Source organism: Rousettus aegyptiacus, unplaced genomic scaffold (assembly GCF_014176215.1).
Source record: "Rousettus aegyptiacus isolate mRouAeg1 unplaced genomic scaffold, mRouAeg1.p scaffold_m13_p_15, whole genome shotgun sequence".
Taxonomy (NCBI): domain Eukaryota; kingdom Metazoa; phylum Chordata; class Mammalia; order Chiroptera; family Pteropodidae; genus Rousettus; species Rousettus aegyptiacus.
Window position 1 is genome coordinate 22,259,211 of NW_023416290.1, and position 13,400 is coordinate 22,272,610.

The 13,400-nt window shown below is 36.1% G+C and overlaps 1 protein-coding gene and 2 pseudogenes across 12 annotated transcripts in view; 2 read left to right on the top strand and 1 right to left on the bottom strand.

Moving 5' to 3' along the window:
- The window catches only part of SNTG1 (syntrophin gamma 1), a 746,957-nt gene that overhangs the window by 266,095 nt on the left and 467,462 nt on the right, over positions 1 to 13,400 (bottom strand). The gene's annotated exons all lie outside the window — the stretch shown is intronic.
- LOC107514048 lies at positions 1,276 to 7,560 on the top strand (annotated as a pseudogene).
- On the top strand, positions 9,835 to 12,213 carry LOC118611987 (annotated as a pseudogene).

Here is a 13,400-nt window from a genome sequence, read left to right on the forward strand (position 1 = left end):
GATGTCCAAAGGTCTTACCTCTGATGATTAAATCTAATACTCAGAAATTAAATAAGCTATTGTCATCAATTATGCTGAGAATAGTACCAGTTCCTGTGATTAAACCTCATGTTTGTCACTAAGACAGGGAAAGCAAAATCAGACAAATAAATATTCATGCACACCACAAAAATAAAAAATGTAAGTAAGTAAGTAAGTAAGTAAGTAAGTAAATAAATAAATAAATAAAATGTCTTTCTATCAAAATGGATTATTTGGCATGAAATTGACAAGATAATAAAAATGTACCTCTATAACAGTACACACATGAAAAATGTTGAAATGGAGAACTAAGTTCTATAAAATGGAATAAAAAATATTGGTGTAAAGTATTTGAGATATATTTAGATAATTCTCAGAATGCTTTATTTAGTGAGCATAAAATATTCTAATACTCTACTTACTATGACACTTTAGTTTACTGAAGAGGAAAATGTTATGTATTTATAGAAATTTGCCTTAGGCTAAATTATAACATAGGAAAAATTTATCGTACATCTTTTTGTGTATCCCATACTCAAACCTAGCATACACCCTTTCCACACGTTTTCACATCTTCGCATTATACCTTGACTGGAAACTGAATACTTGTTTCCCTCTTAAAGCTGGTTAAAACAATATTTTTTAAATGACAGTTTTAATCAATTTGGTTTCATTTTTAATAAACATTTTTTTTTGATTTAGCATTGTGTACCTTGGGAGCAACTATGTACATCTTTTTTCTTTCTATGTTGGTTGGAGCACTGGTGGGTTACTTTTTAAAAATACCAATATAATAGTGGCTTAAATGAGATCACATTTTGTTTGCTTTTTTTTTTCTCCTGTGAGGTCCAAACTTAATAGTCAAGAGTTGAATTCAAAAGTCTGAAACCTACTACTCTCCTGCCATCTTATTTCTCTGCCATCCTCACATGTGTGGTCTGAGAGAATCCAGCTTTTGCTCCATGTCCAAATTCCTACAAGGACAGAAAATGGGAGCTGAACACATCAAATACACAGGTAAAAACAAGTACAGAAGTTCCTTGAATAATGTTGTTTCATTCAATCTTGTTTTGTTATAATGTTGATGACAAAAAAAAATCAATTTCTGGATGAAGCCACTGTATCTATGTACAGTTTGCATGTTCATCCCATGTCTGTGTGGGTTTTCTTCATATACTCCAATTTCCTCCAACATCCCAAAGATGTGCATATTAGCTTAATTGGCCTGTTTAAATTGTCCTAGCCTGAGTGAGAATGGGTGTGAATGTGAGTGTGCCTTGAGATGGAAGTTCTCTCTCCAGGGTGAGTTTCTGCCTTTTGCCCTGAGCTGGTGGGATAGACTCCAGTCATCCACAACCTTGAATTGAAATAAGCAAATTGAATAATAATTATCATTTATTTTTATTACTCTTTCTTAAATGTACATGTAGCTTGCTTTTATTTCAAAGTTTGATACTAGAAGTGTTTTGTATCTTTGTTTAGATGTTTGGTAATGTTTTTATATTGAAAATTTGCTATAGAAACTGAATTCTTGTTTGTGTCAACTAGCTTATGGTAAAATTTGTTTTGTTATTTCTTATTTCACTTAAAGTCACAGTTTCCAAAAATCCATCTATGAGTTTAAGTGAGAACTCACTGTATCCTATTTGATGAAAATTCAGAAAGAAGACTAGCGCAGTATGGAATGCATCAGGCCATTATTAAGGGAGTGGTCTATATCGACTGTGGTATTTACTTGCTAATGGTCCAAGTCTCAATACTTTTTTATACCCAATGAAGAAAGTAGTCAATGCTCGCTTTCTCAAGGGTGATGTCATATTGCAATAGATATAATGTGTATAAGTATTTTTAAAAATTTACTAGTTATCGTAACTAAGACATATGAATTCTCAAATTTCAACTGTAGCAATGAATCTAAATTTTTGGTAATTGCCAATTTAGCTTTAGATATGAAGTGATAATGTATATGATCTACATAGTTAAAGTAATGTATAATTTTAATTATTCATCACACTGTAAGAGGATTCTGTCGATATATCTTATCTTGGCTCTTTTTGGAACTAATTTCCCCAAACAAGTACATACTAGGTTTATAAAATTGGCACCACTTTTGGTGTTTAAATCCAAAAAGCTCCCTTTTCCCTGCTAGTTTATTTGACTATTTCTCACCTACCTTTATGATTATGATTACAATTATAATTAAAAATATTCTGCACTCATTCTCACAAACTGTCTTCCCTTTTGTTCTTCTCTTTAATCCTTATCATTCACTCATCTCTATCACTTGGCTCTTCTACACGTTGTATTTGTTTTATATACAAACTCTTAACTCTCTGTAAAGTTCTGAGGTTGTCACTCAGGCCCTCCTGTGACCCACCCACTTCTCTAGTAATGACCAGGTCAACACAGCAGGAAGGACCACTCAGATTGGTCCTCTCTGCCCATCCATGTGCCTGAAGGAGATCTAATGACATTAAAGTGAAGATTCAAGTCTCATGCCCACAGAGAACAGAAACGAAAACAGCATATTTTATCAGTAATATGTATCACATTTCATATATGATTTTGTTTTATAACACATTATTTTTCCCTGCATTTTCGAGTACCCTCAATATGAGAGATCTCCAATAACAAATCTAGGGTCATATCTGGCCTATAGACATATTTTGTTTCTGTGTTAAATTTTCATTCTTGGCAGTACTTTTACTCTTCAATTAATTGACCAGTTGTTTCCTCTATACAGGACACATTACACCTTCACTTGTTTATTGTATCTCCTAGTGCTGGAGGCATTTAAGATTGTGGCCTTTGCTCTTCACCATGAAAATATTTTTATTTATTTGAAAACAAATTTTCAACCTAAAACAGTTTTTCATCTGCTACAAGAAATGTAAAATTACCTAAGGAATTGTATTTATTTATTCATCTATAAAATATAGGCATGAGAGCAGGCTCAGATTCTCAGGCTAGCTTTCTTTCCCACAGCAAATTAAGCCACTCTTCTCAAAGTCTGGAGCTCTGTTGAGAAAAATTTAAAGACTACTCTAATAGGTAATTACTACAGCCCATGTCACGTTTATGGCCTGAGTATGTGGTCTATGGAGAAGCCTGACACAGAGTGGCCAGAAAGTCAAGATACTTTGCATATCTTATTGCAATGATACTGTCCATTTAGAAATGTATTATGCATTACAATCTAGACAAAAGATAGACATTTTTTTTCCCCAAGAACACATCCAAATGGGAAACATACATGTGAAAAAGTGGTCAACATCACTAATCAACAGGGAAAGAAAAATCAAAACCATACCAAGATATCACCTCATCCCTGTTAGGATGGCTATCATTAAAAAATAAAAAGGTAAGTATTTGTGAGGATGTGGAGAAAAGTTACCCTTTGTAAAGTGATTCAGTTACTACAAAAAAACAGTATGAAAGTTTCTCAAAAATTGATAAAAGATGTATTATATAATCCATAAATTCTACTTCTGGGTATATAACTTAAAAAAAAAAGAAGAAGAAGAAGAAGAAAACAAGCTATCCAAGAAATGTAGTCCAAAGTCACATGTCAACATAAAATGGAAAAAGAAAACATCAATTTAGCAATTAAAGAACAAAAATTTCTGGAACTTCAAGAAAAACACAACATGGAAATGGAATTAAATAAGAAGATTAATGAATAGATTAACCATATTCAAGAAGAAAAACAGGATATCATCATTTCTTTCCAATATATGCAGCGGTTACTCCAGTAATAGACCCAAGGTAATAATGAGCTGGAAGCAGGATTATAGACCCTGGAAAGGATAATATTCTTAAAAGAGAAAGGTAAAAGAAAATTAAAAAAAAAAATTCCTTAATCTTTAAAATGAGGATGAGAAGCACTAGGAACTTGGAAAAAGAATATTGAAAAACAATGCAGAAATTGAGATGAATTATCATCACTTAAAAAAAACTCATATTAGGTTACACAAACATTACAATGAATTATGTGATCAAAGAAAGTTTGAAGAAGACAAGAAGTCTCAGAATTTTACAGAAGTAAATAGTGAAAACAGTGAAATGTCAATGGGAAAAATCACCAAACACCATTATACAGAAATTTAATTCTGGGCAAGAAATAAGGGAAGAAAATACTGTGAATTTTTGTTTAGAACTTAGTAAAGAGGAAAGAAAGAAAGAAAGAAAGAAAGAAAGAAAGAAAGAAAGAAAGAAAGAAAGGCCCACTTATGGAAGAAATCATTATAGATAATTAACAGTTTATTTTTTAAAAATATCCAAGGATAAAACCGATACTATCATACCTCAAGATGAAAATCAAAGTGAAACCTTACTAAGCAAAATTCTTTACATAGAAAAAGAAAGAATTAGTCAAGGACAAATCTTACATGTTACTGACTTTAGAAAAGGAGTTATTACAGAAATAAAAGACAAGTTGGGTTTGGAAAAATACAATGGTTGTACAGAATTTAAATCACCAAATAATTTTTTTTTTTTTTTAGTGGCAGATATATGTAGAAGAGAGAGAAGATACACCAAGAAAGAAGTGTAGTATTAAATCTTCATTCTGCAGATGTACATCTAGAGGTTGAAAACAACAGAACATTATTTGACACTATCTTAAATGAGATGGCCCATGATAGAAATCATAAAATAAAAAAATATTTCTGAAGCTGAACCATTCAAACAATAAGTTAGATTGTTTCCAGGACTCAATAAAATGTCACAGAAAAGGAAATTGCAACTAGTTACCAAACCGAGACAGATTTGGATTCATCTCTAGATGTAAAAAAGAATCCTGTTCGTTGTTGAAAATACAGTTTACATAATCCAAGTGTTATCTTACATGATAAGAAATGTAAAATAAAACAAATACAACTCTTAAATACAAAAAGTGAGAGCAGCACTTTGCAACTTAAATAAATTTCAGATGTTCAACAAGTCTGTAATGATACTTCAGAGAAACCTGGACTATTCCCTGTAACATAGCAATCAGCCATCCTATTTCATCTGCTGTTTTCAATGATAATTTTAAAGTACTTCTAAAGAATTTAAGAAGTAGATGAAAATGTTAGTATTATGCCTATGTTAGTGAAATCCAATTCAAGCCCTAGGAGGAGAATTATATATAAAAATCTGAATGATAAACAAAATAGCCAATTTAAGAACTGTTCAAGATATTTAGGAAACAACGTGAACATTTTCCATCTTCGGGTCAAGGATGAGAATATACATGCATCACAGGCCCAAGATACAAAAACTGCTTTTCACAGAAAAACTTCCACAATAAAGAGTCAGATTGATGAGAATTAGATAACTGAAGAAGCAAAAAAATGACCTTTTCCTTTCTGTGAATATTAATGAAAGACAACATAATTCGTTAAATAATACAGAGAAAACAGTCATTAAATGACATCATTTCAGGAAAAAAATTATAGTAAAGGACAGCTGGAAGAATCATATTCATTTCAAGTAAACCATCTGGAGATTTAGTAAACAGAAATGGAAGGACAGACGTTTTACTTCAAAAGGAAAAAAAAAAAAACTGAGAAAACTTCAGTATATGTGAATGTTTTAGACCCTAGTCCTTGGTCAAAAGAAATCAAATTGAAAGTCAAACAGCGAAGCACTTCAACTTGTAGCATTTCTTTGTTCCTGAAGGAGAGCCCGATTGGTCCATCAGGAAAAAAAAAAATTGTTTCAATGACACTTAGTAAAAGTTTTAGTATAAATGATGTCAGGAAGGGTATTGGAGCTGATACTACCAGCATTAACAGAGTTGCTGACACTTTGAATAACTTGACTATCCTTCAAGATCCCAAGTGACAGACCAGTAAAGAGAGAAATGCAATTGCAAAGACTTATGATCTTTCTTTCCCCCCGGAACATACAAAAACAAAGCCTCAGAAATTAAATCTACTACAAAGCCATTTTTAGACAATCAAGATTAAAGATACTACTGATGTAACTGTCTTTTACTTGTGCTTATGATTGGCAGAGCCTGATAACAAATCAAATAAATGAAATAAAAAAAGTTCCTAACCTTAAAAAATGACAACCAACTTAAAAAGAAAAGCAGAAGAAATATTGTACTAAAGAGATTAAAATAATGCTTTTAGTGGAACTAAAATACTGTTGTGGTTTTGGCTAGAACAAAATGATGTTATATCTAAAGCTTTACAGATGTACTAAATTTTACAACAATTTCTGATGTGATAAAATTATATTACCATTATATTTTCACTCAACAAATGCTTAATTTAAGATAGCTACGATTTCAAAGTTTGCTGTTAGCATTCAATTGTTCTTAAATTTGTCTTACCTCCATACATCCTTTCATCAAAGCTCTTGCCGCGCCTTCAAAACCCTTCTTTACAGAACACAACTTATATATTATTCAAGATAAACATGGTGACTCTTTGTTGTGAGAAACACCTGCAGTTCTGGCGGGATGCCTAGTGCTTGGAGTAACACCGTCATCAGAAGCACATGTGGACTTATAGTCAAGGACACATCGCAGGGAAGGTGCACACGCCTGACCTAATACATGTGGACTTACACAAGGACACATTACATGGAGGGCGCACATGCCTGACCTATTCTGAGACATCTTGCTCTAGGGACAAGGATATCACAGTGACAAGAACAAGAAAAGATACTTGAGGAGATAGCTGAGAACACAGAGGTGGCTTTGAGATCGGATCTGGGAACTAGCTGTAGTTTGTATCCAGCTAATATCTACTGACTTTAGAGTACCAATTGCTTAACTACAAAGCCAGCATTATTATAGAACTTAATAAAAGGCCATAGAGACAGGGGTGGGGGATGCTAGCATTGCCAATCCTCCTTTCCCTTATCCATGTTAGTGAAAGCATTTCCAGACTCCGACTCTTCTTCCTAACCGTCTCCACAACAATTGGCGTCCAATGTGGGGCTGGAAGAAGAGGGTGCGGAACTACGCTGGAAACCGAAGGGATAAGTCTGCTCATAGTAAGTGATACCTTTGGTATATTAGTTTTGTAGCCCATTTCCAGAGCACACTTGAAACCGAAGGGGTAAATCCGCTCATGGTAAGCGATACCTTCAGCATAGTTTTTAGCACTGAAAGGGGCATATCTGCTCAGAGTAAGGAATACTTTCTGCATAGTTTTTTTTTAGCATAGTTTTTTTCTTAGCATATTTCTAGATCACACTGGAAATTGAAAGGGGCAGGTTTGCTCAGAGTAAGCGATACTTTTGGCATAGTTTTAACATAGGGAACTAGTATATGTGAAGAAAAGTCAATTTCATGAATTGTTTTTGTATATAGGTAAACATTGCTACTGGTTCAAGCCAGAAGGAAAATCCCAATTAAATGCTAAAGTGTGGAAACAAGTCATAAGAGCTTTGCGGAGAGCTCATCAACAGGGGGATCCTATCCCTGTTTCTGTTTAATCTTTATGCACTTTAATTTCTCAGGCTTTACAGCCTCTGCAGTCTGACTCTGAGGGTGCTGCAACTGATTTGGCAACATGCGAAGAAGAACCTGAACCTGTATAAAAATCCTATAGAAATAGAGTCTGATAATGAGCCAGAGGAATCTACTGAGTCCTTATCTAAAGAGGAATGTGCAGGCTGCATTTCTCCTAGTGAAGAGTCATTTCAGGTTCTTTTGGCAGAGGTTAAAGCAGCTGCAATTAGGGCCAACTGGAGGATATTTTCAAGAACCTAGAAAGCCCTCTGCACCACCTGTGAATACTTTATTTGGGGCCGAGCCTTCAGTTGCTGGTCCTGTTTCATTTATTTTTCCCCTTTCACGTGATTTGACTAAGGAACTAATGGATGAAGAGAGTATTCGAGAAAATCTTCCTAGACAGACAGCTACTCCTCAGCTGCTGGGGTTCCCTATAGTGAGAGAGGCCTTTCCCCTCAATGATCGATTTCCTCAGGGGGGCATCAATGTACAATATACCCCATTGGAACATAATTTTTTGAGGACACTTAAGGAATCTATCAATCAATATGGTATGCAGTCCACTTATGTGACAGGTCTTTTAAACAATACAGCCACAGAACAAAAGTTGTTAGCGTCAGATTGGGAAGCTATTATAAAAACTGTGTTAGAACCAGGTCCTTATTTGCAAATGAAAACCTGGTGGAGAGAGGAAGCCCAACAGGTGGCTTGTAGAAACACAGCACGAAACTCTCCAGGGGCTACTCTTGAAGAGCTGACAGGTACAGGAAACTTTACCACCATTAAGCAACAATGTCATTTGACTGAAGAAACCTTGTTACAAGTGAAATTAATAGTGTTAAGAGCTTGGTCTGAAGTGGAGCCACCTGGGAGGCATCCTCAGTCATTCACTAAAATTATGCAGGGTCCTGGGGAGAGTTACACTGATTTTTTGTCTCGGCTACCTGTGGCCATTGTCAGGGCAGTGGCTCTTCCTGAAGTCCAAGAATTACTCTTAGAATCTCTAGCTTATAAAAATGCAAATGCAGAGTGTCAAAAGGCTTTAAGGCCCCTGAAAGCCCAAGGGGCACCTTTGGAAGAATATATTAAAGTTTGTCATGGTGTTGGCTCTTTGACACATCAAGCTAATTTGTTAGCAGGAGCTTTACGGAAAGGGTTTCAAAGTTCTCATATGAAATGTTATCAATGTGGAAAACTGGGGCACTTTCGAAAAGACTGCAGGAGAGGGAATAAGGGAGAAGGAAAAGTAGTGTATACAAAACCCCCTGGTAGGGAGCAGGCCTCTAACAAAAGAAAAATTAGAAGTGTTACAGCAACTATTAAACGTACAATTGGCCAATAATCATATTGAACCTTCTTCTTCTCCGTGGAATTCACCAGTATTTGTTATAAAAAAGAAGTCAGGAAAATGGAGAATGTTAACAGATCTAAGAAAAATCAATGCTGTTATTCAGTCTATGGGAGCTTTGCAATCAGGACTCCCTAATCCCACATTAATTCCCAGAAATTGGTTTTTAAAGATTATAGATTTAAAAGATTGTTTTTATACTATTCCTTTACAGCCTCAAGATAAAGAAAAGTTTGCGTTCACTATTCCTACTTTAAATAATGCTTAGCCTACTCAGCGATATCAATGAAAAGTGTTACCCCAAGGCATGCTTAACAGTACTACTATGTGCCAAGCATTTGTGAATATGCCTTTGCAAGAAGTAGGGGAAAAGCTCCCTCAGGGACTTGGGATGATATCGTCCACTACATGGACGATATTCTTTTTGGGCATGAAAAGAAAGAAATATTAGAAAATATGTTTTCATTTGGAAAAACTACTCTGGAAAAGTATGGGCTCGAGTTAGCTCTGGAGAAAAGACAACATTCTGTTCCTTATCAATATTTAGGATAAAAAAATTTGCAATAGAAAATTACTCTTCAGAAGATAGAAATTAGAGAGGAAGTTCTCAAAACTCTTAATGATTTTCAAAAATTATTAGGCATTATAAATTAGCTCTCTCCTTCCCTCAGTATCCCCACATATGCTTTAACTAACTTCTTTTCTATTTTAGAAAGGCCCACTGCATTGGATAATCCTTGAGAACTAACACCATTGGCAGAAAAGGAATTTTGAATATTGTATTTTTGAAAGACACTCTTGTGGTCACAAACTTACATTGCTCAGGTTTCATTATTATGTAGTAAAGGTTACTCTAACTTGAAATTTAAAAACTATTAATGATTTTCTGTTTCTTTTATTGATTAATTAGTCTAAAACTTAGAACATTTTAGCACGGAGTCAACAGTGAAAATAACATGATTTTGTATTACAGGTGAGAAAAGTAATGACTAAATTACAAAATTCAGTGCTTTTTAAGGTACCTTTCTGTTCCTGTTTCTGGTGACTGGTCACCAGAGGTCCATGGAGAGACTGGATGCAGTCATATCTCCCGGACCACGGCCAGGCTGCAGGATGCCGCTGCCAGTGCTCTGTTGTCAGGTTCTGTTTATTGTCTTTAGTCCTGTCTAAGGTGTAGGTGGTGAACTTATCTGGGCCCGCCTACCCCCCAGTAATTGGCCTTGTCTGAGTATCTGTTTTGTGTTCTCTGTGCAAGCGATGGGGGGAAAACGGAGCTCACAGAAGACACCCTTGGGGTGTCTCCTGCGACATTTCAAAGAAGGATATGCTTATAAAACAAAAAGGGGGAATATGGAATACTCTGAGACAAAGGCTTAATAGAGCATTATATACTTTAATTTTTTTAAATCAAGATGAACAAGGCAGCACAGTGGCTCATCGGCATTGGGTGAAACAGGCCAATGAGCCTTTGCAGCAGCCAGTATACTACAAGGATTTAACAGGGGATTGCGTCCCTGCTGAGGTACCGTAGGGGGACGAGGTTTTGGTTATATCTCTACAGGAACAGAGAAGCTTTGGGTCCCAGCCAAGAATGTTAGGCTCCAGGAGCAGAGAGAAGCAGCAGGTTGTCACTGAGTTGGGGCAGGAGATAACTCCAACTTCTCTATTCCTTGCAATGACAGCCCTGATTATACCATAGGTAAGTGGGGTACAAGCTGAGACAGAAAATTATTCATATTGGGCATATGTGTCCAATTCTCCTTTAAATAAGGCAGTGAGATGGGGAGATGCATCAGTGGTAGTTTATGTTAATGGTTCTAACTGGATGCCCGGACCTTATGACACTAGAGGGTCTCTCAGGCCTGAAGAAGAAGGGAGAATGATTGAGAACTATACAGTGGGAGCAGAAGGGATGCCGTTTTGCATGGGAGCTGGAGAGCACTGTTTATAGCTAGGTGCTCAAGTGTGGTTGACTATTTTGCAGACTTCTGAACAGAGTGCTGGGGTAGGTCACTTGTTTTTGTTAGGTATGGTAGGATTTAATAATGTTACAGAGCCGATGGATGACACTTCTCCACTTGATTTACTGTGGCGCGCCACTCCGAAGGTTCAGACACTTGAACATTGGGTTCAGTGGACTCAGCATTGAGCTGAACAAGCTCAGGTTTTAGTTAATACTTCCAATGGAAGAGTCATTGATTGGAGTCCTTTTGGCTCCACCTGAGCAAAGGGAGAAAAAGTAAATTTGCGGTGGCACCAAAAGATAGAGAATGGTTCAGTAAGTATTTTTTCAGGCGGAATTAGTAATAACATCTGACATGATGGAGGGTTTCCTCCCCCATCTCCTCAACTACCCCATCACGGGATACAGAATCATATTTGGAAGTTAGGAGCTGCTTTATTTCCCATGCATGCCTGGAATGGTTTCATAGTTCAATCTGAGAGTTCTTCTCATATCACCTTCCATCAGAATGTTACTCACTTTGCTCGAGCCTATGTTCAGCTCCCCTATATCATTATGAAGGGCAAAGTGGGGTGGAATGAAACTTTAGGTTATGTTTCATGTAAATATTGTTCTTTTTACACTTGTATTAACTCTTCTATTCCTTTTAACAAGTCATATGAAAGTTTATATATTCTTAGAGCTAGAACTGGAGTAAGGATGCCAGTTCGATTGTCTCGACCCTGGCAGGACTCTCCTGCCACTATGATATTGCAGCAGCTGATGGACCATGTTAAAAGAAGAGCTAAAAGATTCCTTGGCATGCTGATCACTGCTCTGTTATGAGTATCATCGCTGTCACTGCTGCTGCTACCATGGCTGGAGTGGCTCTGCATGAATCTATACTGATTGCTGATTATGTTAGAACCTGGCATCGGGATGCTGAACAGTTATGGACTTTTTAAAGACAAATTGACTCTGTATTGCAAAGTCAAGTAGCAGATTTACAGCAAGCAGTTATATTGTTAGGAGATCAAATTGTTAGTCTGCAGAAACGTGTGCAACTTAAATGTGATTGGAATACTACTTCTTTTTGTATAACTCCTGTATTGTATAATGAAAGTATGTTGAATGGGATAAAGTAAGACAGCATATTTTAGGGTATGGTAATGCTTCAGGTTTGATTGCACATTTGCAAACACATATTGCTGACACTTTTCAAAATCAGCTTCCTGAATTACAGGGGATTGCAGTGCTACAAAGCATGGTCAATAGTATTGAAGACTTGCGTTCTATTCCACAAATTCATGGGTTATTGAACTTACCTATCGTTTCTTGGATTGTAATTTGTTTGTTACTTGTTATTCTTTGTTTAGTCTGGAAGAGATTCTCAAGAAGCCAAAGACTAAGAAAAACTCAGGCCGCTGTGTTCGCAGTGATACTGAATAAAATTCAGCACAAAGAAATGGGGGATTATGTTGTGAGAAACGCCTGCAATTCTGGTGGGATGCCTAGTGCTTGGAGCAACACCATCATCAGAAGCACATGTGGACTTACAGTCAAGGATACAGTGCAGGGAAAGTGCCATGCCTGGCCTAATATATATGAACTTACAGACAAGAACACATTGCAGGGAAGGCGCACACGCCTGACCTATTCTGAGACATCTTGCTCTAGGGACAAGGATATCACAATGACAAGAACAAGAAAAGATGCTTCGGAGGAGATAGCTGAGAACACAGAGGTGGCTTTGAGACCAGATCTGGGAACTAGCTGTAGTTTGTATCCAGCTAATATCTACTGACTTTAGAGTAACAATTGCTTAACTACAAAGCCAGCATTATTGTAGAACTTAATAAAAGGCCATGGAGACAGGGGTGGGGGATGCTAGCATTGCCAATCCTACTCTCCCTTATCCATGTTAGTGAAAGCATTTCCAGACTCCGACTCTTCTTCCTAACTATCTCCGCAACACTCTTTGTAATTTATTACTTTCTATCCTTTGAAGGTTGTGATTTCTTTTAAATTCCTTTTGAATTTGAGACAATAAATGTTCAGACTACGTAGCTTTCAGCTTACAACGTTTTACTATGATTTAGATAGTTTTCCCCAAAGAACAAAATGTATAGCTTAAAAATTCAGGTATCAGAAAAACTCAAAAAGCTGTTTTTCACTTTATTCAAGTTTATCCAGGTATTAAATGTGCCAGAGTTGTTGCCATTGCATTTTTCCAAATGTCTGATGTGTGCAATGACTAAAAATTGAAAATTAAAAGTTATTTGTCAAGCTTTAAAGAGAGAGAGATACATTCTCATTTTTATTGCAGCTTTATTCATCATAGCCAAGATATGAAAACAACTCAAGTGCCCTTCAATGGATAAATCTTCAATGGATAAATGCATAAATAAGATGTTATATATATATATGTATATATATGTATATGTACACACACATACACACACACATACACACAATGGAACATTATCCACTCATAAGAAAAAAGGACATCTTGCCACTTGTGACAACATATATAAACCTAGTGGATATTATGCCGGGTAAAACGTCAGACAGAAGAAGACAAATACTGTATAATAACACTCATATGTAGAATCTCAAAAAGCCAAACATAAAGACAA